The sequence below is a fragment of the Ovis aries genome, chromosome 5, assembly GCF_016772045.2.
Source record: "Ovis aries strain OAR_USU_Benz2616 breed Rambouillet chromosome 5, ARS-UI_Ramb_v3.0, whole genome shotgun sequence".
NCBI lineage: Eukaryota > Metazoa > Chordata > Mammalia > Artiodactyla > Bovidae > Ovis > Ovis aries.
Window position 1 is genome coordinate 85,843,002 of NC_056058.1, and position 27,304 is coordinate 85,870,305.

The 27,304-nt window shown below is 47.2% G+C and overlaps 1 long non-coding RNA gene across 1 annotated transcript; it reads right to left on the bottom strand.

Annotated features, from left to right (window-relative positions):
* Positions 1 to 501: 501 nt before the first annotated feature.
* LOC121819676 (uncharacterized) lies at positions 502 to 27,304 on the bottom strand. The gene is made up of 4 exons (XR_006060029.2): positions 20,760 to 27,304; positions 9,014 to 9,141; positions 7,088 to 7,137; positions 502 to 3,626 (listed from the first exon to the last, which is right to left on the bottom strand). It is a non-coding gene; the product is annotated as an uncharacterized LOC121819676 (long non-coding RNA).

Here is a 27,304-nt window from a genome sequence, read left to right on the forward strand (position 1 = left end):
TGAGAAAGTCGTGAAGGGATCTTTTCTTCCAGATGGTGTTAAATTCAGCTGCCTTTTTAACATTGGCCTTGCACAGCAATCTGCTGCTCCCCTTTCACAAAGACTGCGCTTGGTTCCCACTAGTTAACATGCATGCTCACGCAACCTGCAACTTCACTCCAACTGTTTTACAATGCAGTGGTATGCTAAATAAACTTGATCCGGTTTCTGCCAATGTTAAAACTAGCTTTCAAAGAACTACTTAACTGATATTTACACTTCTTTTGACTTAAATGTACATGCCTTTGGAATATTTCAGATTTCAAAGAAATATCACCTTATTATAAGGTCATTGTAGAGATCACCTCGGACACCCTTCAGACCCATGCTCAGATACAGTACCTCTCTTCAACACACACAAATAAAACAAAATGTCAGAAGTTTGATGTGTAATAGAAAAAAGAAAAATTGGGACATGTTGCAGCAAGAGCAGTGGAACAGCAAAAAATAAAATGAAAATAATAACATTGAAATGTATTTTTATTGATCGATAAGTCATGTAACATTAGTATGATACAAAGCAAGTTTGATATGACAATGGTAAACACATAATTATAATATTGTTTATTTTCCTTAGATGTTATATTTAACACATTTACATAAAAGACCAAGATGTAGGCAAAAGCTTCAGTAATTTGACTCCATTGAGTGCTTTCAGTAAACAATAGGTTTCCCCAGCAAACATCTTATTGCCTTAATTGAACCTCCTTGAGAAAGAAAACCACACACTTTGTAATGTAAATGTTAATTGTAGTAGACAATGGTTCTAGGTAAATAGCACCCCTGGACATGAAGTAAATGAAAGGAATACAGGCACTTAACAATGAAAGGTTGTTTGCACAAACAGTGCTTCAAATGTAAATAAACAAGGGTCTTCTCAACGGTCACTACAGTAGTAAAACTTTGGCACGTGTTCAGCAGCCAAATTGAGAATTTACATTAATAAAGTCTCTCAGAGTTTCTAACTGAAACTAATAGTGCTTTTACAGGCTTCACCAGTCTGCAGTCTTATAAGGATTTGAAACTACAAAGGAAAATGTAATGCTTTTGAAGAAAAACTGTATGTTTGGGATTGCTAGTAATCTAGGCCACATGGAAGGTAACAGGTCATTCCAGACAGTTTGTAATGCAAGGTTTGTATTTATATTTAAATACCTATAGAAATGTTTGCTTGGTGACACGTGGAAAAATGTAAGGATTTCTCTAAAAGATTACAGGGGGGAACCTCTAAAATGCCAAAGTTTCTCCTGAGCAAAGTCGATTATTTAGATTAAATGAAAATGGCTGTTTAGAACACATTTAACTGGTTCTATATCAGAACAAACTTTTATTGTGTTTTAACTAACACTCTTCAGGTTGAGGATTTTATAGTTTCACTTCCAGTGCATGCCTACTAGCATAATTAGGCCAAGTTCCTAAATAAATAATGTTCAGAGGTAAACAGCCTGATGAAGTGATCATAACGTCTGTTATACAGAGATACATATTTTTAAATATAACCCATCCAACAAAAGCCAGAAAAGGTGGTCCACCAGGCCAAAACGAGGGACTGAGAATTTGACATGAGGGGCAAGAAGTAATGGCACTTTGGGGGGGAACTGTTTTCTACTAGCTTTCCTTACATTTTAAAAATCTCAACAGAAGAAAACAGCCAAACTTAATAATGGCCCGATTAAACAGCGATGATAAAATTAACAGAAACAGACAGTACGCAGCAGCTACAGACCAGTTGGCGCTGGCATTTGGGAGGCTGCAGATGGCTGTGGGTGGGAAATGCCTCTACTTTCTTAAGCGATGGAGATGAGTATGGTGTGTGCACTTGATGTTTTTTTCATACCCCCACCCCCCAACAGGGCTGTCTGTCATAGGCTGCCGGGCCCCGCTTTACCACTTGCCCCCGAGCGTGGGAATCGTAGCGTCCTGCCGTTCACATCTCCCGCATTCCGTTTAGTGGAATCAATTAGGCAAGACAGACCTTCAGATTCCCCACCCCCTTCCCATTTTTGTCAGGTCTATATACGTCCTAATTATTTCAGTTTGGGATGCCAGAGCTGTTTCCTGGATAGACCTGATCATCCTTAAACAAAAAGAGAGGAGGCGCACACGTGGGTTGTGGCGTAAATGTCACTTTCATTTCCAATGCTAGGCAGAGTAAGACAGAACATTTTTTTAACACTTTGACAAGAGGGGAGGCGATCTCGTCTCCATCATGTCTTTCTGCTTCAGTAGCTTCCTCAAGGAAACCCTCTTGGAACAGAGAAGCATCTGTCCTTGTATTTTGAATAGAAGAATAAAAATCAGCCTTTGCTTTTTTTTTTTTTTTTGCATTTTTCCTCTTAGCTCTCTGTACTCAGTATCCTCAGTAGATACAAATTATTAACCTTCCAGCTCTAATTTCATATAATTTGACATACAACCCCAATATATGCAGTTTCCAAGCATAATCTTTAAATTTTTCAGGGGAGGGGTCTCAGAAGGGAACAGCCTAAGTCTACATATATAGGGAATCATTTGCAGACTAGTTACCAGACATCTCTACAACAGCTTTCCAAGAAAAAGAAAAAAAACCCTCCACATGTAAACTTTTGCCTTAAAGTAGGACGCACTACATGTGCCCCTTTACTCATTAGCATTATACAAGTCTCCTCTGCAGCTCCAACAACCTCTAGCAAAATATCTCCACCTTTATGTTTTGGCATACGTGTGTCCCTTAATTTCCTCTCATCCCACCTTTCATCATAAGGCAAAAACGAACACAAAAACAAAGTTAGATTCAATAAGTATTCCTGACCTTTCCGGTTTTTACTGTCTCTTGGTTGTTCATTCTCACACGCTCCCCGGCGACCTTGAAGGAGTTTTTACTTTCGGTTATCTAGCTTTATGAAGACCAATACACTCATACAGCTAGATAACCAAAGATAACAACTCGCTTCCCTCACAGCCTCTGTCTTCTTCGGCCCATACTCCAGGTCCGGATCTTTCCGGCAGCACCGAAGAGTAGTCCTCCAGGACACTTTGCCGCGCAAAAGATGCCTCCTTGTATGTAAATATGACCTGGTTTCTGTCTGTGTGTGCAGCTAAAACATCCAAACGAGAGCTGTGGCTTTCAAAGTTTATTCCAAACTTTTTTTTTCTCCTTTCAGCAGGTAATCTCCGGCAGCGTTAGCCAACAATTCATCTATCAATATCAGAAAATAAAACCAGCTATTACGGTGCAGAAAGCGGTTACGAGTGAGCAGCAGCATCAGTCCCTTCACAGGCCTCTATTTGCATTGTAAATTGCTTCATTCTCACGCAAGACTCCTTAGCCTCCCTCTATAGAGACGTATAAAGCCAACGGCAATTTCCAGCGCAGGTTAAGGAGGAAGAAAAAAAAAAATCCCATTCTATAGAAGAAGTGACAGCTGATTCAAGGATCTGCTCCGGATCCTTTGGGGTAGGCACCATGAGCTTTTTTACCAAGCGGTGGCAGCTTGATTGCACATATCTTGTGCGTGTGTGTTTTAGGGGGAAGATCCTCGATTTCACAGGGCTTCTAGGCTGGGGAGGAGAAGATGCCGTCTTGCTGGCGTGCTGCTGCCCCGGGTCTGAAAGAAGGAGAAAAGGGCCATCATTGGAGGGGCTTTCACTGCCAAAATGTGGACCAGCCCGGCAAGGTCAAAGGTTCGAGACCGCGGGAGACCAAGGTAATGATGATGTCATGAGAAATCTCAAGTACACGGTTATTGATATGCATCAGTGATCATCCAACTGCCCCACGTCTGCTGCCCGAGCAGAGGTAGCGGCAGCAAAAGCGGCGGCTGCGGCGGCGGCGGCATTGCCACAGCCCTGTTTTCTCAATCAACAGCTCTTCCGCTAGCACTGCCGCCTGCTTCTGGAAAAGCAACCCGCGGCCTTTTACCTCCTCGGTGCTAGTGTAGATCGCTCTAATATCCAAAGACTGGAAGAAATCTCTCTCTAAGGACAGATAAAAGCATTTCAGATCTGGGGAACGTCTTTACCTGCGTTTCTCTTCTGGCAGATTGCATGGGCAGGCAGATGGAAGGCACTTTGCGATTGCTTAAAGCAGGGCCTTGCTTTCTGGGGCTGGGAATCAGATCTGTATTACGCAGTGAGTCCATATGCGATTACATTGACAATTTGCTCTGGTGCTGTGTTTTTAATGGCTTCACAGCTCAGACATGTTTTGTATCTATGTACTGTGGCGATAGGGCATCATATTTTGTTCTGTAAGTTCAAAGTGAATGCTCTAAGCAAGCCGACTTCATCCTGGATTTTTTTTTTTTTTTAAATAACTCTGTATACAGGGTGTGCTTTAGAACGTAGCACAGGTAAAGACTGTAGCAATAGTTTCTAATGTTGTACACAACTCTGCTGTAATAAAAATGCTGAGGCTTTGTCTGTGGTTTCAAACATTAATTTTCAGACAGAAGGGCAAAATATACTAGTCTTCCTTATGAAATTATTTTTAAAAGGATTGGAACCTCATTAAAAAGACAGATAAGACACCTGGACCTTAAGAGCATAACTCTACCTCCTTCCCCTTCCCCACCCCCACCCTTCTATCTACAGAGGAATTTTGTTTAATTAATTAATTAGCCTCATTCTTTTCCTTAGGCCTTTTCCAAGTGTGAATATGGCCACTTAAAGACCTCTTCTTCTGTCTTCTCCATAATGGGAGGTCTATGTCTAATGCATTTATGATATGTACAATTCTAATAGTCAGATGTCCCTCACCAGACATTTGTCCACATAAGATACACATTCACCATGGGTGAACTTTATGGACTGTTATGAGTTATGCTTGGTGGTGTTACTATTCTTTAAATATATGCTACATGTAAACATCATAAATCTTCATATTCATTTCACACATCACTAGTTTATCACAATACTCTCATTTTTATAGGTTTACTATTTTCCCCATCACTAAAACACTTTCATAATTAATATACACTCTCATTAATTCAGTAATTTATTCATTTAAGACATGAATGTGAATATGGCTATCAAATTACACACAGAGTGCACATATGCAAAGCCTATAGAAAAGACTGACAAGAAAACCAGAATTGCTAAGAAAAGCCCCTAATTTAGAGTTCAGACAACAATATTACACCAATTAAATACGTAAGTTAGTAACACAGATGCCAACTTTCCCCTAGATTTTTTAGTAAGTTCCTTTTTTTGGTAAGCATTCTTGTCCTGATTATTTAGAAAAGACTAAGCTATGGAAATTGCTCATCTATTTTCTTTATCAAATTTTGGAACAGGAAGTACAATCAGAAATGGCTGCACTGGATTATATATAAGACATGCCTGCAAACTAAATCAGAGAAACACATACCCATACAGTTACTATTCCTTCTTAAACTATGAGGCACAACATAAACTGGATAAAAACTGAATACATCACTGAGGCACATGACATTTTTGACATTATGTAAAACCCCAATGAGCTTTACTTCCTTGGAAGATGGAGAGTATTTTGGCCTTGATTTCCAAGACCTAGAAGCAGAATCATTAGTGATTTGGCATGGACTACATAAAGGAAGCATATGATCAGATTACTTCAGTTCCTTAAGTCAAAACCCCACCAAATGTCAGTTATTTTTAGAATATCTCTTTGCTTTCTATATGTCTGGGTGGGGGTTGGTGAAAGTAGAGAGACGAAATGCATGTATGTCTGTGTGTGTATCACCACATTTGTGTGGATTTGCAAATGAATATAACTATGCTGCCACATTTAACAATTAAATGCATTTTTACAACCCAAGTAACTAGCATTAAAGCCAAGACACTGAACATCTGAGATGCTTCTACAATTAGAAGCTATAGAATATACTGTCTTAAAACAGCATCTTCTGTGGCAATGCCACATAGTCATATCAACTAACTCCAAGACTGGCCCCTTGCCTGTCACATATATTGTAGATCATTTGAGGGCGCCCCAAAGTGAATTTATCCAACATAATGATTATGGACAGTCTGTTCACTAGCTAATTAAATATTTTACCTCTCCATCATCTTTCAAGGTATGAAGAAATAAAAAATACATAGCAAGACTTAACACTGAGCACCTGGTTATTCTGAATATTGCCAAGGTTTATCACATTCATTTCAAAAACTGTATTACTATCTAGGATGTGAGAGAAGTTGAAACAATTGTGCTATTCTAAAGATTCCCAGCAATTTCTGCCACACATTGTTATGTGCAACTGTTAACACCTACATGCTTTTCAAAAAGCTATTTAGCTGAGTTACAGAATACCTTTTTGAAATCTACATATTGAAGGATATACTGAATTCATATGGCTTGCCTACTCATTCTCTAATAAATTCCCATTAATGACCAGTAGATTGGGACGTGATTGTCATGCTTGTTTTCTAATCTTTTTATAGGTCTCCAGATGGCTGAAACATGAATTGAAACATCCTGGTTTTCTTGGGAATAAACAATCTCTGCTTAAGTTAAAAGTGGAAAGTTATGATTTTCCACATATTTAGATCAGAATTATGTTATTCCATAAATGCAAATACATCAGGTTTGCCACTAATACGTAGAACACCTCTCTGAATCCTATTCAGACCTCTGCAGAGTATATAAAGAAATTGGCCTATCAGTGAAATCCTTTTTTAATATTGAGTTTGTATGATTCTCATGAATGTAAACCACAGTCCACTAATATAGTCAAGACTACCATTTTCCACATACAAGCCATTTAATTTATAGTGATCTGTACAGTTCAGGCCAGGTACTTGACTGGCTTACTTTCTAATAAAAGTGTCCTATTATTTCTTCTGTACACTGAGTTTCTTTTTTATTAGCAGTTAAGGTTATATTTGCATTATCCTTAATATATAATATAGACAGGAATACCTATCAGGAGAAAACTGCACATATGGAAACTTATATATTTCTGGAATTGTTTCTATCACAAGAATTGGGAGATATGCAATACACTACAGGTCTGCCACCCAGTAAATAATATCCTATTTCTATTTTGTACATCACTTTAATTTTATCAAATGTAAAATTTTAAATTACCTTTGGTTGGTTGGATTGTCTATTCATTTTATGCTTCTTTGTAGTCTCATCTGAAAAACAGTCAAGAAAACAAATGATCACAGTTTTATATATACATACACACATATATATAAAATCATGCCTAGATACAGTTTCATTTAAAGTATTGCAATTACCACAATTCCTTAAAATGCCTAGAGATTCCAGAAAACCCCAGTATAATATATCCTGTGCTTCAGCACCCACAGGGTTAAATATGCTAATTTGCATTTAAATGGAGACATGCATGATAATGGCAATGCAAAATATGCAGAATCTGGAGGGGTTTGGGAAATTAATTTTTTTCTTTCTTTTATTTTTAGCTTAGAAGAAAGAGGGACTCTTAAGAAACATTTGGGATTTGAACACTGTAACCTGCCATACAAAGGAGGAGGGAGAGTTCTTCCATGTAAGAATTTAAAGATTGGAACAAAGTCATATTTTTTAAATGTTTAAGGCATTGAATTTCCAGGCCTTTCAAACAATGGGAATCCCTGGATAAATATCTAATCCATTAGAAAGATGCAAATAGTTTACTGTAAGGCCACAGCACGGTGAGATGTGCATTCATATCTATGGCTCCTGATTGGCTATTTCCTCCAATAAATCAATGAATAATGTAAAACCTGATTGCTGTAAAGTGGTGGATTTTTAAATTCCCTTCCCCCACCCCCCACAACTCAATATTCAAGAAGTCTTACACTCCCCAATATAGGTGCTTTTCTTTTATGATTTTTCTAAAATGCTTATTGTTATTTTGGAGAGGTGGGGTGGGGCTACTGGTTTTGCAAAATGAAAGTACAGCGCTGGTTCAATTATGCTGACTACGGGAGCTCATCTCTCTAAACAGCGCCCTAATTACTGGTGCCAAGGTGGGGAAGGAGTGTGGCTGGCAGAGGTAGGCACCACCGATAGGAGGAAAGGGGATCCGACGCCACGGTTCTAGGCCCAAGGCAGCCACAGCGTCCAAAGTGACCCCGGCCGTGGCCGTGACTTGACAGGGCCTCCGGACTAACTTCTGATCAATTCCACTGCTGCCCTGACCCCTCAAGACAAGTTCCCCATTCAAATACCGCGGGTACATTTGCAAGAGAAAACGTCTCAGAAGCTAATGCAAATACACTGCCTGGGTTCCCACCGCCCCGGGTTCCCGCAGACAATTCCAAGCCCAGGAAGGGCTCCTTCCTCAGCGAGGTCTGGGCTTGGAGCAAACCGCAGAGACCCGGCTTTCGCTCAGACACCAGAAAAGTCAGAAGCTGAAACGTTCCAAAGTAACCGCGATGGTTGCATTTTGATGACTCTGAACTTGGGATAACCCTGCAAAGCGGCCTCTCGCTTCCCTAAATCCAAAAGGCCCGAGGGAAATGGGAAGTGGAAATCCACCGGTTCTAGTTAGCCACTGTGCCTAAGTTTCCGCCAGAATCCAATCAGACCCTCACTTCATTGCCAGGTAATTGCAACTTTGAGGTGGTTAAAAGAATTATTCAAAACGCGAATCCTGAACCCAGGAACGAAAAAAAAAAAATTGCACTTGGCTCTAGGCGTAAGAGGGAAAAGTCCCACTATCGACAACACAAAATTACATACAACATTCCCCTTTCCACGGCGAAAAATTTCCTGGCATTCTTCTTCATTGGACTGGGAGGGGGGCGCGGGGGTGGTCAAGCCACTGGATAATTAACAGTCCCGGCTCAGACAACTCACGAGATCAACAGGTTTCGCATCCGAGACACACAATCAATTAGCTAAAGCAAAGCCCCGGACTGGCCCTCGGAGCGGCCCGCAGCGAGGCTCTGCGGGCCCCGCGACTCGCGGGCGAGGCAAGGAGCGCGGGCGCCGGGCCGCGGCAGGCACGCTGGCCCCGCGCCGCCGGCCGAGTTGCCGCCTGCGGGCCGCCGCGATACTCACTCTCTCTCTTGGCTGCGCCAGGCAGTGTTGCCCCCCAATCCAGCTGGGTAGGAATCGAGGCGCCGGCCAGGAGACAAGATCCAGAGTCACAGGGCAGCCGCAGTACGCAAACAGGCTCCTTTCCGCTTCTCCAAAAAAAAGAAAAAAAAAATTTTTTTTTTTCAGACCATCCCTCTCCTTAGCACATTTAAAACTGCCGCTCAATTCCACACGGTGATTCTTGCTTGATTGCGTCTAAAATAGTTTAAACGGATCTTTCCTCGTGGGGGGGAGAGAGAGAAAGGCGCAAAAGACGAAGAAGGAAAAAAAAGCCAACTTTTCCCCCCCACACCAGGCACTTGCTCCCTGAGCCTCGGAGTGGAGAGTGAAGTGGTGTGTGCGAGGCTCGGCAAGTTTTTGGGGGGGCTGTCCAAGGTCTAGTCCAGCCCCCTCTGCCGAGGAGGACGTGCTCTGAAACTCAACCAATTTCCCCACTGCTTTTGTTACTGATGAACTGAAGCCCTATTGTTCATCCATTGCCACGGTCTTTTTCAGTCCCCACACTACGTTCTGCGTTGCCAGAGATAATGAATTTGCACCCAAACCTCTCATAGTCCCCTCCTGACAGACGGAACAAATTAGAAATGTCTCGTCTGAAGGAGGCAATGGCTACATTTTCCTATTGTAGGAAGCAAAGCACACATTTCTTTGGAAACTTCTTTTGCCTTTCCTACCTTTTATTTCCTTCTCTCTTTTTTTTTTTCCTCCAGTTTTTTCCCCCCTCTTGATTTCTTTAGATGCTTCTAAAATGGATAACCCTGTTTTGTTTTCCCAATGCACCATTTACGTAACTTGTGGATCTTTTCTATCTTCCTTCCTTCTTTCCTCTTCTTCTAAGGACTCCTTTGCAATTTTATTTACAAACTTGGAGAATGACCTTTTGACTTGCAGACTTTTTTGTTTAAAGAAAGGTCTTTTGGTTCAAGTCCCCCTTCTTTCCTCCTCCCCCTCTTTTTGTTGTGGACCTTAAATGTGTTTGGCTACAGACAGCAATACATTATAAGGATTTTTATTCTTTAAACTTCAAAGCTATTCAAAAGGTACCAGGGAAGCTCCATAGGGGTTAGCTATTTGAGGGGGAAGAAAGTGTGTGTGTGTGTGTGTGTGTGTGTGTGTGTGTGTGTGTGTGTTCCAGGGAAAGAGGCTGAGAGATGTGGGAGGGTGTGGGTGGGAGTATGCAGGGAGAGAAGGGTGGGAGCCTGGAAGGGAAGGTGGGCTTCCTGAGACTCGAGCCGGGATGCTGTCAGGGGTGTAGGCGCGAGAGGGAGGTGCAAGGAGCCGCCTCACCGAGGGCTGCTTGCACCCCTGGGCCTGTTCGCGCGCCCCGGCCGCCCGCAGCCTGAGCGCGGGGATCTGCGCGCGCGGGCGCCTGTTCCGAGCCTGCGCGCGTGCGACAAGGGGGCGGGAGGGGGGCTGTAAAAATTCAGACGAGTGGCCCGTATGTAAATGTGGCCCAAGGGGGAGCGGGGAGGAGGTAATGAGAACCGCGGGCGCGTAGCCCAGCCGGCGGCCCCCAGCTTTCCCGCCAAGTGCAGCCGGAGGACAGACAGCCATGCGTGTCCTTGGCGGGAGGGCCCCCGCCCGCCGCGCGTGCCCGCCCCCGCGCACACGCACACGCTCCCAGAGCCGGCGTGGGGCCCGGTGGCCACGAGCATGTCAAGAAAACAAAGCTAGGGCTGCGAGAGGTGGAACGAAGAAACGGCAGCCTCGGCGGCCCAGGGCCGGACTAGGAAGCCGGTTCCGCGGCCTCCGGTGCCGCTCCGGCCTCGCCAGCCCGGAACCCAGGCCCTCCGTCCCCGGCACCGTACCGCCCCAGCCCCCGCAGAGGCCGAGGACCATTTCTTAGCGGCCTAGGAGAGGGCGGCGGGCGGAGGCGGGGGCGGACGTGCGCCGGGAGGTGCCGGCGGCCCCCCGCTGGGAGCGCGGGCACGCACCCGCGGGCGCGCGAGGCCGTAGTCTGGAGTCTGAAGGCCTCCCTGCCGCGTTGCCGCTAGCCGCTCCCTCCTCGCGGAGGCCGCCGAGCTCCAAGTGAAAAGTCCACCAGGCTAAATCCCGCAAGACTACGCCCCGGCCTGCGGCCACCGACTCGCTCGCACCTCAAGCTCCCCCTCCCCAGACAATGTAAGGGCCTGGCCGTACCGAGACAGCCTTCTCTGATCCACAACACCAACACCCCGCCCCCTTAAGATGGGCGTCACTCGAACTCCAGCCCCGGAGCGCTGGCCTAGATGGCTCCGAAGATAAGTCCCGGAGGTGGCCGTGGAGAGACGCTGGTCTCTTGCTTTTCTGGCTCACAGCGCCTGCCTCGGTGCTCACCAGCCCAAGCACCTCCCCAAAACACACACACACACACACACACACACACACACACACACACACACGACACTCCCATCACATTATAAAACGCACGCTCCAGGCAAGGCTGTTAATGAAGCCAACACGCTTAATGAGTGCACAGGTAAACAGGTACCGAAACGAGAAGCCCCCACCAGTCGGCTGGGCGATTTACCTCTCCCTACTGGAAACACGTGTAGTTTATCGTGTTTTAGGAGTGATTTGCTCTTGTCTGAGGTCTCCCCCTCCTCTTCTTGTGGAAAGAAGCCAAAAAAAAAAAAAAAAAAAAAAATTCATGTTCCATTGTCAGAATCTTCTTTGTGATAAGCTACCCGAACATTGGTTTAAAAGCCTTGGGGAATTTGATTTGGTCTGTTATCTGTTGGTTTGGGTTTGTTGTTTTGGGGGTGTGCTGTTTTTCTGGGGGAAGCAAGAGAACGTGTATTTGGTGGGGCTGGAGGTGTAGGCACAGAGCCTGCGGTGCGGCCTGAAGGCTGGCGAGGCTGGAAGCCGAGCTGTGGAGAAAGAAGGCGGCCGTTCGTCCTCCCCCGGGGTCGACACGCGGGCTCCCCGGGCCCCCTCGGGTCTTGGATCTGCCACCGCCGTGGCCGCCGCCCCGTGCTAGCGGGCTCCGCCGGCCGCCGCTCCGTGTTTTCCCCCATCCCGGCTTCACGTTCAAGGTTTAGCTGCGAGGTCACGTCCATTGACGTCAGCTCCCTGTCTCCCTCTACGTCCGGCTACATTTACATACATCAAGGAAATTAGGGCATTAAAAAAATATGCAAATCCTGCGCGAAGAGGAGCCCGTGCATTCCTGGCGCGATCGCCTTTTATTGAAGCTTTTAATTAAAGGGGCCAGTTGGCGAGCCCCTGAAACAACCGCCAAAACCCCCAAAAGAGAAAAATAAACGCTGTAGCCTTCGGGAACGGTTGTTTCGGCTCCTGTTCTGTGGGCGGCTGAGGACCGCCGGCTGCCCGGCTCGGAGAAGAACAGGTTAGAGGAGGCAGCTCCAGCCCATGCATAATCAGGGCTCCGCGGCGCCTCCATTCTTTCCTCCTCCTCCTCCTCCTCCTCCTCCTCCTCCTCTCCTCCACCTCTCCTCCTCCTCCCACTCCTGTTGGTTCCAGCGTGTATTATTTTTAATACTGATGCATATGTAAAGATATATTTGCATTTTTTAATTCGTGAAAAGTTCAGGTTTATCGTTTTATTGATTCTCTCCCCCACTTTTTTTTTTTTCTTTTTTGGTTATCTTCTGTCTCTCTGTCTCTCTTGTCCCTTTCTGTCTGTATTTTTTGGCAAGTGTCTGCGGCTTTCTCTTGCTAGATGATATGTACAGTTGCCTTCCTGCTTCTGTTTATTTAAAGCTCCGTATATGCACACCTGTCATGTATGTAATGCCAGCTGCATAACCTCCTGGTTTGGCCATAAAAGAAAAGACACCTTTTTTTCCCCCCCCTGACATATCCCCTTGATCGGCTGTACTGCCCATCGCTCAAGGCTCAAAGTTGGATTGTCTAATTAACTTCATATTAGCAAAACAGTTTGGGCCAATGCATTTGACACAATGTATCTATAAAAGAAAGTGACTCCAAAGATGTCTAAAGAATTCTTGTGCTGATTAACTGAGAGGTATAGCATTCACCGCCCTATTGCTTTCTAGCATTTATTGCCCCAAAAAAAAAAAAAAAAAAAAACCCTTAAAATGTGTAGAAACAGCTACCGACAGCCTTCTGCAAGGAAGACATTTTCAACCATGTTGTATGTTGTACCTTTTCTGCTTCATTCAGAATTTACTGTTTCATTTTTATCTTAATATGACTGGAAACAAGGCATATTACCTTGATCGAAAAGCATCCTTAGTTCCTGACTTTGGAATGAAAACAAATAAAACAGTTTACTATATTAAGCCAGTTGATTTTTCCTAAAATATACAGGCCTTGAGTTAGATTTCAAGCAGTGGAAGTCTTATTTATAGGGTTGGATTTTTCATTCTGGCAATATGTCTATTCAGCACAATGGCTTCTGAAAAATAATATCTGTATAAAGTCCACTTAAAAAATTTCCCCAAAGCTATCATTTTAAGAAGACTGAATCCATAATTGCATAGCCACAAAGAATAGCAAAAGGCACGCATGCAGCTTATTCAATTAAACAAGTCCGAGTACATGCACAGGTAATTAGTTTTCTTATGAATGACTTACCTGCACAGATACTCAGGGTAAGACTTACCCTCTCCAATGGCTTTCATGTATAAATATTCATATGTGTTTCCACCCATTTTAAACCTACAGTTCTATGCCATCTTTCATGTTAGACTATCCAGCGTCCATTTTAGCACCCTTAATTCTTAAGGTATTTCCAGCCTTACCCCTGGCTGTAGTTTTTCCAAGCCTATACCAAAGTGCTCATATGATATGTCACCCAATAAAAAGTGGTCAGATGGCTACACGTAAAACATTTAAAAACGGAGATGCACTAATCCTTTAGGTTTCTCCTTGCTTTGCCATTTTTAGCAAGATTACGGTTTCCTAAAGTACATTTTCAACACATTTTATGAATAATTGCAGGTATTCCACAACTGGTTGCAGAATTGCCAGTTTCTTGGGGGAGGGGTGGGGGGCACCAGGCTGAGTGAAACAATTCCGCAGGTTAAGTGTCTCTTCGAGTTTGGCTGCAATTCAATCGTGTGCGGCAGTTTGTTCCTACCTGGACTCTGGCACATACCTGCCCGCCTTTATGCAGGGATCAGGACAAACGTATCAGCCACGTCGCAGGGCATACAGTGGCGGTGCATATATTTAGATGGTGGTAGCAAGGAATGTGTGCATGTAGGGATGTCTGTGCATGCATCTGTGTACAGACGCGCGCGTGTGTGTGTGCACGCGCGCGCGCGCGCGCGCTGTGTGACAAGGGACACAGAGAGGTACACCTCTTATCTCTGATCTCTCCGTAATCTCCTTTTCTGCTTCTAATCTCCCTTATTGGCGCATGGTAGGAACCTGAAGCCTCTGAACCGTCACCGTCACTGCCGTGAGCGCGCTGTGGCTTACCCCAGGGGCCGGCGGCTCGGTGGCTCGCTGGTTCGGTGGATGTCGTGGTGGAGGGTGGGTCGCGCAGCTGCCGCTGCCACCGCGGGTCCGGGTGCTCTGTCCCAGCCCGGCAGCGGAGCGCGCGGTGCCGGAGCCCCCTCCCACCCCGCCCTCACCCCCCATCCTCCCCTCCCGTCTGCGCCTCCTCTCCTCCCCGCTCCCCCACCCCGCCCGCCCCGTATTACCATATGGAGGCCGAGTCCTGCGAATCACAGCAGCAGCGGGCGGTATTTGAATAAGCCCCGCAACCTGCACAGACCCCTACTCTGCCGCGGGCAGCGTGCCCAGCACCGAGGGCCAACACTCCGGCCGGTAACCTGTCAGTGGCTGACACCTCCGCAAAGTGCCCCGGGCGCGCGGGAGGGAGGGTCTTGGGCCTCCCACTTGCTACTTTCCTGTTAACTTGGCTGATAGGATCAGACAATAAATAAGGGAGGGGGGAGACAGAGATACACGCGGAAAAATGGGGGGGGGGTGTGTGGAGGGGAAGTGGAGAAGGGAGAGGAAAGAAGAGGCGTCAGGGGGAAGGGGCGAGAGACAGGAGCTGAGAAAAGGGGGGGAGAGCTCAAAGGGTTGAGTGAAAGAGGGAGTAAAATGGGGAGGGAGTGGGAAAACGATGGGAGGGGGAGAGAGGCCCAAATATCCGAATTTGGACTTTCCGAGCTAAAAATACCACCTCACTGAACTTCGCAACCTCCAATTAGACACGTGTCTCCCCCTCCCACGTCACCGAATGATTAATTTACCATCTCAATCAGAAATAATTATTTAGAATTGTATAACAGATCTAGGATTTAACGAAATGAGCCAATTTGGTGAAACACAGCACAAGGCATGCCATTTAAAGATGATGTTGGCCACCTCACATTAAAATTTTAAGGCTTGCTTTGAAGATTCAGACACTTGCCCAGCCTTGTCTTCTGAGGTGGCGAGAACGAGGCCCAGAGGCAGGAACAAGATGTTTTCCGAAATGTTTTGGACTTTGAGAATTTTTCTTTCTTTCTCCTTGGCATTTCATTGTTACGTTTTTTCTTCTACACGAATCGATTGCGTTTACCAAAATAAATTTTAAAATGTAGACAAAGTGTGGGTCTTTTAAATTTTTTACCGCAATATATCCCCACATCTTAACTGAGGATATGATTTTAAACATTGGTTTAAATACATAGCCAGTTCTATTTTGCATACTAATTCTTTCAATAACTTGACATTCCGAACATAGCGTTTTCAATACGGTTTCCCCCCTCCCTATCTTCAAATCAGAGCAGTGATTTCCCAGTACAAAATGATCGTAATCATAATAAAACCTCCAGTCACCTAGAGGATGTACCCATTGTAAATGTCCCTCTCGGTATTCGGAAGCCAACCCCCCCCCACACACACACACACACCTTGTTTTAACACACATACACACACAAACGCTTCTGATTAATAAACCCTCACGCGGCACACGGAGGCCGAAGGCAAGGAGCCGCAGAATGCCGAGGAAGGGCGCAGAATTCTCAACACTTAGAATTTCAATACAGATTCCAAAGACCTGCTAACTGCTAGGTTTCCGAAGGGGAATAATACTTGGCAAGCAGTGCTTTCGGAGAAGACGAGTACCTCCAAATACTGACTCCTTCCTGGGGCCGGGGAGGGAGGGCGGTCGCAATTACCCCGCATTTCTGCGTACAGACATGCGTTAAAGATGGGTATAGGTAGGGAGCTCACGCAGGTGGCCAGGCCCAGGTTTCTTTCTTTTTTCTTTTTAAGGCGATAAACGGAAACCAATCCACTCTTTCTGTGGCTAGCTCCCACGAAGCTGGGATTTCAAGCCTCTTGTTTATTTTTAAAGCCAGTGGGGAGCCCCAGCTGAAAGCCCGGCCTGGGATTTTCACCAGCGAGGTCCCATTGCACGTGGAAAGAAGAGAAAGGAGGGAGAGCTGGTGGCTTCGAGCCGCTTCCGTCGGGGCCTCGCGTTTCGCCTCCTTCGGAGCCCTCTCTTCTTTCTCTCCCCCGAAGGCGCTCCCTGAGGCCGGCCGGTGTCTCTGCGGTCATGGCCAGGTGAGCGAGCGGAAGGTCCCCGGGAGCGGGACGCAGCGGCCCTCTCCCGGGAGCTCTGGTGGGTCTGTGAACCCGCCCGGCTCGGAAGGCGGAGTGGCTCGGGGGTCCAGAGCGGGGCTCCCGGCTCCGGCCAGCAGGGGGACAGCGACACCTACTGGCCGCACGGGCACCGCGTCGGGGCCGTCGGGGCGGCCCTGGGCGGCGGGTACCGGATGGCTTGGACTCCGGAGGCCGAAGGCATCGGCGCCCCAGGCTCGGCCCCGCCCTCGAGGCCTCGCCTGTCCCCAGGGGAAGGCAAAGCCTCCGCTTCTAGAGAACCCTAAGGGGTGGGGGGCGTAGGATGCGCCTGCACCCTCGCGAGGGCAAATGAGCCCTTCAGGCGGAGGGTCTTTCTTCTAGGGAACCAGGGGGAACCCGCAGACACATTTGGCCACCGTCTCCCGGTTTTAGGAGACATCCAGGCGAGGCTGGGAGCCCTGACCTCTCCTGGGGTTCATGACCTGGGGCCTCTTCTCCACCGCCCCCGTTTCAGTGCTGACTCAAGATGGTTATCTTTGCAATTAGGAACCAGAGAGCGTTCATTAGCCTCCCTTAAGAAGGGAAACGTACGCGTCAAGGAAACGAACACACGCAGCGGCGGGCTTCAGGCAGGCGGCCCGGGCCGAGCCCGCCTGCCTGCTCGCCAGCTTCGGGGCCCCCCTCCGGCGCATCCTCACAGCCGCCGGCGATGGAGATTTGGTAGCTTTTCTTTACGAATGATCATCTTAATTACACCGGAAGTAAAGGCAAATTGGGGGGTGGCGGGGATATTTTCAAGACCTCCGGGCAGATGTTAGATACATCCTGCTAAATGGGAATGGGAATGCTTCCAAGCGAATGTTAGCTTCGGTAGGGAAAGGTGGGAGAGGGTGCCAAGGAAAGGCGAGGCCCGAGGAAAACCTAGCCAAGGACGGGGGTGAAAAGAAACCAGATCGGGTATTGCAGATTGCCTTTTTCTCCTTAGTCTTTTTCTGCTCAAGGTAATAGCTATTTCCTCTGTAAAGATGTAGGTCGTCCCACAGTGTGTGGAGGAGGGGGCTATCTCAGGCTCTTGTTGTTCCCCAGATACCTCCGTTTCCCCTTTGAGCTCTAAGACTCACCTGGGCCTGAGAAACGTGAGTGTGATTCAGGTGTTAACTTCCTTAAACAATAAAATATATTCTTTCTCCTAGAAAGATTGGGCTTTTTGAACTGATTTGAATCCTTGAGATTTTTTTCCATTTAACATACTAGTCATTTAAAATTCCAGAGTTTTTTTTTTTTTTAACGACTTTTCATTTAAAGTTTGAGTTCATCTCGGAAGTTCTTTTCCTTAGCTTTAGATGCTGGTTGAAAATAGGGTGTGAAGTGTTTTGAGAAAAAGGGAAGGAGGGTCTTAGGGCTAAATTTTTGTCTGCATTCTCTACAGTTATAAAAGTTTTGATCATTCTCTTTTGTTTAAATACAATTGGAATCCCTTAGGGCCCCTAAAGGTCAAGAGTTTTAGATCAAGATTTCTGCTTAAAAAAAAAAAAAACACAACTATAAAATGTTCATGGGGGCTGTTCTTCAACTTAGTTTTGCAAATATTTTTCTTTTTTAAAAATTTTTCTTCAAGTGTATCTGAACGTGTTCTGATAAGGTATGAATTCACATCCCACAGCAGGCCCTTAGCAGTATGTATGATGTACAAACAAGCCCATATTACTAATAATGAACAAAACAGAGCTATATTCTAATGGCATCTCTGTCAATGAATCCTCTACCCCACTGCATATCAAAGTCAACTTTTTCCTGGTACAATGGAAATCTTCATAGAACAGAAGATGATTACAGAAAAATTAAATTACACTAGGCACACAACAAGAAACTGTGAATCAAACCCATTTCAGAGGTATCTTTGGATACTGAAAGCGCCTTGAAAAATGGAGAAGGTGAAAAATTTTCCTAAGAAACATTGTTTCTAGAATGTAGCTTTATTTATAACTTGAAAATCGGATCTAGAATGGCTTCTTATTGTTGTCTGATATTCTTTGGTTTCATTAGCTCTAAATAGTGTTGATTTAAGAAAATAGAAAAATAGAATTAAGTGTCAAAATAGTAGAATTCGCTATACACCTAATCACCTCTGAAGCATAAGCTTGTTAAACCCTATTTAAAGGACTGTTTATTTTGAATAGAAAATTAGGCCAGTGAAATTGTTTCTTATTCACAAGAAATATGGATGTATGCATATTATGATATTACATGTGGCATTACCATAGTATTACATATATGATGAGTATATATAAAAATATATAAGCCATGGATATCCATGAATATTACAGTGGATTGGTACAGTGTGTGTGTGTGAAGTAAAGGTGGAGACAAGGCTTCTCATTCTGTTCAGGTCTTCCTTAATATATCTCTCCTTAAATTAGCAAGTAAATTAAGGGATGAAGACAGGCCAAACTGTCTTTAGACTGTGTCTGTGTTCCTTTGTCACACATGCCCTCCCTCTGGGCTCACTTTGGAGAGTGTGTGTGTGTGTGTACTTCCTTTCCTGCTTGTTGAGAAGCAAGAAGGAAGGAAGGGATGCCAGGATGGGATTATTGATCAGAAAGGCACATCATTACATGTAAAATGAGATGGAAATATTTGAAATCCTGCTACATGGTTATCTGGGGTGGGGGACTTGTGTGTGGTAGCAGGCAGGCTGGTGGCATAAATCACTTGGGGAGAGGGGAGAGGCTCCCAGCTCTCGGAGTGGCCTCCCTTTCAGCTTCGGTGAAACCTGCAGGGGCTCAATGACATTTGGCTTCAGGGAGTAGATATTCAAGGACACCTGTGTGCATCTGGTTGGAGACAGGAGTGTGTGTGTGTCTGTGTGTGTGTGTAGGAGGGAGTAGGGACGTCATAAAAAAATTCATTGGAAAAAAATACTGATCCTAAAATTCTACCATATCATCAACTGGAGTCAGGCACCCAGGTCACTAACATGTCCAGGTTCCCTCATAGACTGCGGAACAGTATTTCTTTCGATGGTACAATATGGCTTCTTTCGTGTCTTTGGTTCTTTATGGTGCTTCCTTAGAGTGGGGCGAGGCTCTAGCCTCCCCCTCCTCTGTTCTCCATCCCCGAAAACAAACCATTCTACCACTTGAGCCATCTGCCGCAGGTGTAATGGATGGCAGGGGGCCGACCTAACCACACTTCAGTCTCTTCTAGGTCGTCACCGCTCTGCACCAAACAAATGAGTCCTGTTTCGCCACTAGGGTGCCGAGGTGGATGGTGGATGCCGGCCCCCGCCCCTGGCAGCGTTCAGCGCTTAGAAACCAGAGCCAGCTGACAACACACGAAACACACAGGCACAGAGAAAACGCCGAGCCAACGTGCGCTCCCTCCGCCCCCTCCCTCTGTTCTCTGTACCCGTGGAGGACATGAACACAGCCTTTATACATTTTAAAGCCCCTGCGACTTCCTCTGAATTCTTGGTTACTTACGACGGCCTTTCCTACAGCACATAGCCCCTGGTGTGGTGTGTGTGTGTGTGTGTGTGTGTGTGTGTGCGCGCGCGCGCGCGCGCAAATGTGCGTGTGTATTTAAAACGCTTATTGGTAGGTCATCAGCAGCTGATCAGACATAGTAATCCAATAATCTTTTTGAATGCATACAATTTTTCTTTAAAGGTAATTTTTTTTTAAAGAAAAAAGGAAATCTCTCGATTTCCTAAGTCTTGGGGTCCCAGCTTGGGTTCCAGGCAACCACCGAGCTGCGCAGCCTCCGCCTCGCCAAACTTTCCCTTTCCAGGTTTGAGCGAGGCTCAAATGTTCACTTCATGACTGAGCGGGGGCTGCTTTGCACGCGGGTGTGGGAGAGAGGGGAGCCGCGGGGACGCTCAGATAGGGAGGGGACTCGGGTAGCGGGAACACCCCCCCCCCCAACCTCTCCCCACATCCCCCGCCACCCTCGCTTGGAACCCTGGCCGGACGCACAGGGGGCCTCGGGGCCGGAGCCGGGAGTCCAGCCTTGCCAGGCACACAGCACCGTTTTGACCCCGGCCCTCTGCTCGGATCCCTGCCCGCCGCACCTCACCCCGCTCGCCTGCTCGCCCCCACCCCCATTTGTATCCGCCTTCGAGTAGCCCCGGGTCACGGAGCCCGTCTCCTGGGCCTGGGCGATGGGCGGAGGCTGGACCCCGCCAGGAATCGAACTCCGCCGTCCCCCGAGTACTCACCTCGAGTAAGGCCCTGGCAAATGCTGGCCCCGAAGCGTCAAGTTTCCTCTCCCAGCCGCTATGCCAGATCCTCCTCCTGCCTGCTGCTCCTCTCCGAAAGCTCGCCTCTCCCTCTCTCCTCTCTCTCCTCTGTCACACACAAGGATTACTTGTGACTTTTAGAGGCAAAAGCTTGCTTATTCAGAGAGGAGAGGGAGGGGAGAGAGAAGGGAGGCGGGAGGGAGGGGAGAGAGGGGGAGACTGAAGTCGAAGGGGGATGGATGGAGGATGGAGAGGGGGTGGGGAATCGGAGGTAGTGAAGGCGTAGGTAGAGGGGGAGGAGGGAGGGGACGGGTAGGGTGGAGTAACCGAAGATGGGCTGGGATGGGACGGCGAGGAATAAATTGCTCCCCACCCAGCTGCAGTGCGACGCCCCCAGCGTCCCGGGGGAGCCGGTACGTCAGATCGCGGCCGGCTTTAGGCGGGGCGGTACAAAAGCGCCGCGGGACCCCCTTCTCGGGCTTCCACCCCGCCCGAGCGAGCGCCGGAGGCCGCTCCACGCTCCAGCGGTCCTCCGCCCGGACCAGGGTGGCTGTCTAAGGGCTCCAACGCTCCACGCAACTTAGATTTCCTTCCTGGGTTCCTGGCCACCCTCGCCCGCGTCTCAGACCAGAACTAAAAGCTCGCGGAGACCCCCGTGCGTCCTTAGCCTCCGGCGCCCACCTTAACCAGAGCCCCTGGGCCGGGCGCGCTCTCCCCGGCGGCTGCCGCACCGCCCAGGCTCGCTCAGCCTCAGTCAGCCCCGCGGCTCTGCTCACATTTGGGGTACCCCCTCAGCTAGTTATGAAGGAGGTGTATGTCTGTGTGTGTGTGTGTGCGTGCGCGCGCGTGTGTGTGCGCAGCGCGCAAGCTCCAGGCTAGAAAGAAGGTGACATCCGGGCACGAAAAAGTAGCTTCGGTCTCCTGCAGCTTAGAGCCCGGCCACCTAGTCCGGTCACATCCAGTACTTGAGATGACAGTCTGCGTCAAGGACCAAGGCAGGAGCTCACTGGATCATTTCAACTGAGTTTCTATACAACAAGGATTGTTTATAATCAGTACTATTAAATACGAAAATAGGCTTTAAAAAAATAAAGAATAGTTGCAGAGAAAGAAGGGGGTCGTTTTAGCAATGGTCAGGAACCAAGTGGTTGAAATGTTTTGTGTGTTTTTTTTTTGTTTTTTTTTGTTTTTTTTACAAGAGCATTCATGATGGATAAAGGTGGAAGCTTCAGACTGGTACAAAACCAGTTCATTACGTGACGGGATTTTAAAAATAGGAGCATGCTTTTCGACATAGATGACACGTTAGTTCTCTGTTAACTGCATTAAGCTAGCCCCACGGAACGATTACCCGGCCGCTTTCAATGTGCAAACATGGGTATACTACAGAGGGTGTGCACAAGCGTTTGCAGAACTTTGTACACACACACACACACACACACATTTATAAAGAGAAAAACAACACCAGCACCCTAAACTCATAAATACCTATATTTTCTCAAACAACTGTCCCTTAATATGGCAATTTTCCTCTGCATTTCCTTGCTGACCTGTAGATGCAACATTAGAGTTATAGAGTAGGCTACTCGGATCGACATAATTCTGCTTACATTTATCGTGGATGACACGTCATAAAATGCTAGAGGGGGAGGGGAAACCATGAGGGGCGTGGAGATGGCTTTTATTAACAGTTATAGTCTCCCCTCGCTGTTTAATTTAAATAATAGAAATGATGTCACGGTAACCATCCTCCTTCTCCCAGTTCAGCGAAACCACTGGGATGGTTTGGTGAACAATGCATTGTACATTTGGTTAGGGGATGATTATTGCTGTAGAGTTATATAGACTCATCCTGTGGCCTTTAAAAAAAATTGCTGAACATTAACTTATTGGAACATTTGGCATGTTTTAGAGGCCATTGACCTGCCACATCTTCTTCCAGAATAAGGATTATAAAACGCTGTGCCCACCATACTTGTGTTGGAAAATGAAACAAACGAAGCTGTTCTTTAAAAATTGTTAGTTGTAGGCAAACAAAAATATTTCCCATCATCAAAACGAGCCGGTGTGCAGCCTATTAAACAAGGAGCATATTTTACCAATCCGAAATGCAGTTTAAAAAATTCTTTCAGAGAGCGCCGATAGGAGGGGAAATAGGTAACATGGAGCCTCGTTCCCAGCCTGCACCCGCGGGTCGCTGGCCAGGAGCGCGCACTCGGCGCACAACGGTATCTCGGCCCTTGCGCACCCGCGCAGTTTGGGGCTGGGTTTCCGAGAACCAGTGCAATCTCCGTGGACCGCTACCCGTTTAGAAATGGGTATTCGTAGAAGGGGAACGATCCAGGCTATAGTACTAGTGGCATGGTGGAGCTAGAACTCTTTTATTATTATTATTATTAAACAATTGCTTAATAATTAAACTGCTCTGGTTATTAAATACCATTTTGCCTCTTTCTCTGAAATTATTAGCCAGAGTTTGCTTCTAATGAGACCTCAAGATTGAGTTCTCTGGAAAAGGGGTGGGCCGCGACAAGGTGTACAGCTTTGAGGTGCAGAACAATTCATGTGAAAGAAAGTAATTGCTTATCTAAGTAAAAGAGGAAAAAAGAAACTTAGGGTTTAAATAAGGTTTATCAGTTTGCAAAACCTTTTTATATCTCAAACAGCGAACTTCATAAATTACACTCCTTTTCCTTTTCACCATGTACCACCTCAGAGATTTCCTTTCTTGCTACTAAAATGCCCATGAAGGTTTGAATTAGATACCCAGTAGCCCCAGCAATGTCTGGCCTGCCCCTTTTGAAGATTTGGGATTCTTTTTGAGGACTCAAGAAAAACCCCAAATCTGAAACTGGTTTGATGGTGAGGTGACTTCACTGAGTTTATCAGTCTTTTAAGCACCGCATGATTAGACAGGGAAGGTAACTTGAAAATACAACCTGATTCTAGGCAAAATCATTTTGTCCTCTTGGCTTGAGAACATAGTTTTATCTCCAAGTTCCGCCCAGAAGCAGACGGCTGCATGTCAGGGCTGGTCCCTACCCAGATCACGACAGGATCTTCAGCTGGCAGATGAGATCCAGCAAATGGGATTCATGAAGAAACTCTTGTGCATTAAAAAAGGGGGGGTGGGGGTGCTGCTTCCTGATTCTTTTTGCTGAGAGCTCCTGTGATAATAATCAATGGCTTTCACAGCATCAAGGAAAGTAAGAATTCACTACTAAATGGTTTTGAACATAATGTATCTAATGGGGCTAGTTTAAACTGTTTTTAAAAATCCCCCTATAGGTATTACTCTTCTCTCTGCTTATCTTTTACAAAGATTATCTAAAATCTCATTTATAGTCATTGCTGGGGTTGTGCTCCAATTTACAACACAGAGACACAGGGGCACTTTGGGGCTCATGTAAATATCAGTGTCAAGGGGCTGTCCGGTTTACCTGGCAGCTTTAGCTAATAAATGGGAGCTACTCCAGAAAAAGACCTGTTTTCATTTCTGTAGTTGCAACTAAAGTCTTTATGAATGTGAGTTTCTGGCTGAACTCAACAGCCCGGAATTAAAAGAGCTGGGATACATGCCCAAATCTGTAGATAACCACTTGGACACCCAGCCTCTGGCCACTGTCTTCAAGTTACTGTCATAATTTTCCAAGGCTTTGCTTTATAACCTTCATATCACCAGGGCTTCCCTGGTGGCTCAGATGGGAAAAGAATATGTCTGCAATGCGGAAGACCCAGGTTTGATCCCTGAGTCAGGAAGATCTCCTGGATAAGGGAGTGGCTAACCATTCCAGTACTCTTGCCTGGAGAATTCCATGGACGGAGGAGCCTGGCTACAGTCTATGGGGTTGCAAAGGGTCAGACACGACTGAGAGAGTAACACACACACACACACACACACACACACATCACCTTTAATGATATGAATTAGTCCTGTCGGGACTAAACGCACAGATTCAAATTTAGCCTTATAGTTGGTCACTTAAACATTACTCCCTATTTTATCATCCAAAACTAAGCCCACTCCCCCAAATTCAGCATTTGGCTTTTTGTGTCTCAAACCCTTCCTTAGGTCTCTAAGGGTTCAAACCAGCCCTTAGGATTGAATTCCATGAAGGCAACTATTTGCCATCCACAAGTAAATTGAAGAGTTGGGGAGGGAGCTCAAATTTACCATTCGTAAATTTTCTTTCACTTCTGTCTAATAAAATGGAGGCTGACTGTATTAAATTCCCTCCACAGCTTACCAAAATTGATAATATGTTTTTGTTTTGTTTTGTTTTGTTTTTTAAGTCTAAGAAAGCGTCCCATGCTCTTGCATCTTAGGAAAGGTCGCGAACTGGCTCTTTTCGGATGACTTTTAGAGACCTGTGCCCGCAGTCGATCTCAGGCAAAGCTACCCAGACGAAGGGCGGAGCTCCGTGTCGCCTGCGAAGGTATTTTACCTAGACTCCTCTGCTTTTTGCATCCTAATGCACACTCAGCCACGCTCGCAGGATTGGCAGGCTAATAAAACTCGAAGAGTTTTGGGGTAGAACCCCACAGTTTCTCCCAGAGGGACTTTGGCCAGAGAGACAGCGGGAGCAACCAGCTCCACGCCCCTTGCGCCTGGACTACAGGCCCCCTCGAGGCTGCGGCGGGCGATGTCAGGTGAGCGGCTGGGGAAGGGGGTGCTGGAGCCTCGTCCCAGCGTCCCCACCCCCACCCTGGCCTGCCCCGGGCCCCTCTCCCGCAGCGCCTGGACCCGGAAGGCAATTCCTTTCGGTCTTATCCTGCAAAAAACACCTGCTGCCGCGGATCAAGGACACCTGATACCAGACGTAAACAGAAAAAAGGGAAAAGGGAAAAGAGGAAACCCCACCGTTGTTAATTGCGTTCGGTTGGAATCCCCGCTGCCCGATCCATTACATAACGCCAGCTCAGCGGGACACCTGTGCGGAGGCTGGCGCTGGAACCGGTACCGGCGGCGTCTCGGGCCTGGAACGTGGGCTCTGCCGCGCCCGGACAGGAGGCCAGGGGGAAAGGAACGAATTCCGGGCTGGAGGGGCGGCGCCTCGGTCTGGGGGATAGGTAGGGGCTGGGTCCTGGAAGGGAAGCTCCAAGGGTGGCTCCCCAGTACATCCCGGACGCGGGGGGAAAAAATCAAAGCTGCGGTTTTGAGGATCCAGCGTCCTCAGGGGACATCCTACGCCCCTTACTGCTCCAGGCTGGGGTGGGCTCCCTGGGGCGCCTCCTCTGGCCTCATTAGAGGCGAGCTACTCACCTGCTGCGGGGCCCTCACTGGCGGCCCGCGCCCCCCTCCTGGGTACTATTGTTGCCCATCTTGGGGGTCCTCACAGCGGGGCCTGAAAGGATGCACTTTTCCCTTAGGCCGGACAGGGGTTTCATTAATCGGCCATCCTTAAACCAACCCTAGAGAAACCCTATCCCGCAGTGAGGACGCGGCAGGTATCTCTTGTCTACAAATGAGCAGTTTGGGCAAACGGTGGTGAAAGCATTGAATCCTGCTCTCCCAGACACTGGCATGTCCAGGTCTTTGGGGTCTGCACCAATGCCTCCGTGAGAAAAGATCAGTCCCCAAACTGCCTGGATATCCACAGTCCTCCTCCTCAGACCTGCTGCTTCCCGGCTAAGGCGAAAGACCACAGACCGTGAAAACTCCTCCGTCAGAACCCGTGTTAATGTTTCCGAGAGTTTTCCACAAAAGAATGACAAGCTCCCCTGGCGGACCCTTCCACTCGCCAGGACACCGTGTCAAAGGAATTTGCGTGGCGGTTTACAAATATCAAGAACTTGGACAGTACTATTGGAATAAATCTGGGCTTCCTTTCATGCAGTTTTTAGGGATTTAGTTGAGGCCCTGGAGACGTGACTCAGTCTCCCCAGCCCATAGTGAAAAAATGCTTTGGGGGAATTGGTTGGGTTGGGGGGAAAGCTAGACCCCAAGCTCCGTGTGGGTCTTTTTTGAACAAAAAAAAAAACAAAAACAAAAACAAAACCACGCTCACTCAGCAAGAAGCAGGGACTTTCCCTGGACGTCGGCCGGCTGCCCCTTCCTCTCGAGTTAAAATTACCAAGATCGATTTCCTTGGGTCTTTCTCAACGCCCTCCCCGCCCCCATCGCCACTCCCGTTTCTGTTTCTTTCTTCTACCAATTTCCAAGACATCTGGACATTTGTGAAGGTACTCTACACCCTAAAAAAAATATTCCTTTACATTCGTGTGCACCTAAGACGGTGTAGACCTGGGCCCCTCTCTCCGGTAGTTACCGAGCTGGAGAAATCCGCCCGGAGGCTCTGTGTGCTGGAGGCGCCAGAAGGCGCGCGGCCCAGCCTCCAAAAGCTGGCGCGCAGAGCCGGCCCCGCCGAACCTGCGCTCGCGGAGAACGTTATCCTCACAGCAAATTTTAGCAAAGCCCCACCGAACAAAAGTTAAAGCGTGACGGCACTATACCTTGCCCCGGGTTACTCAGGCGCCTGTCTCCCATTTTGGACATGCTGGACGTGTTGGGTTAGGGGAGGTTT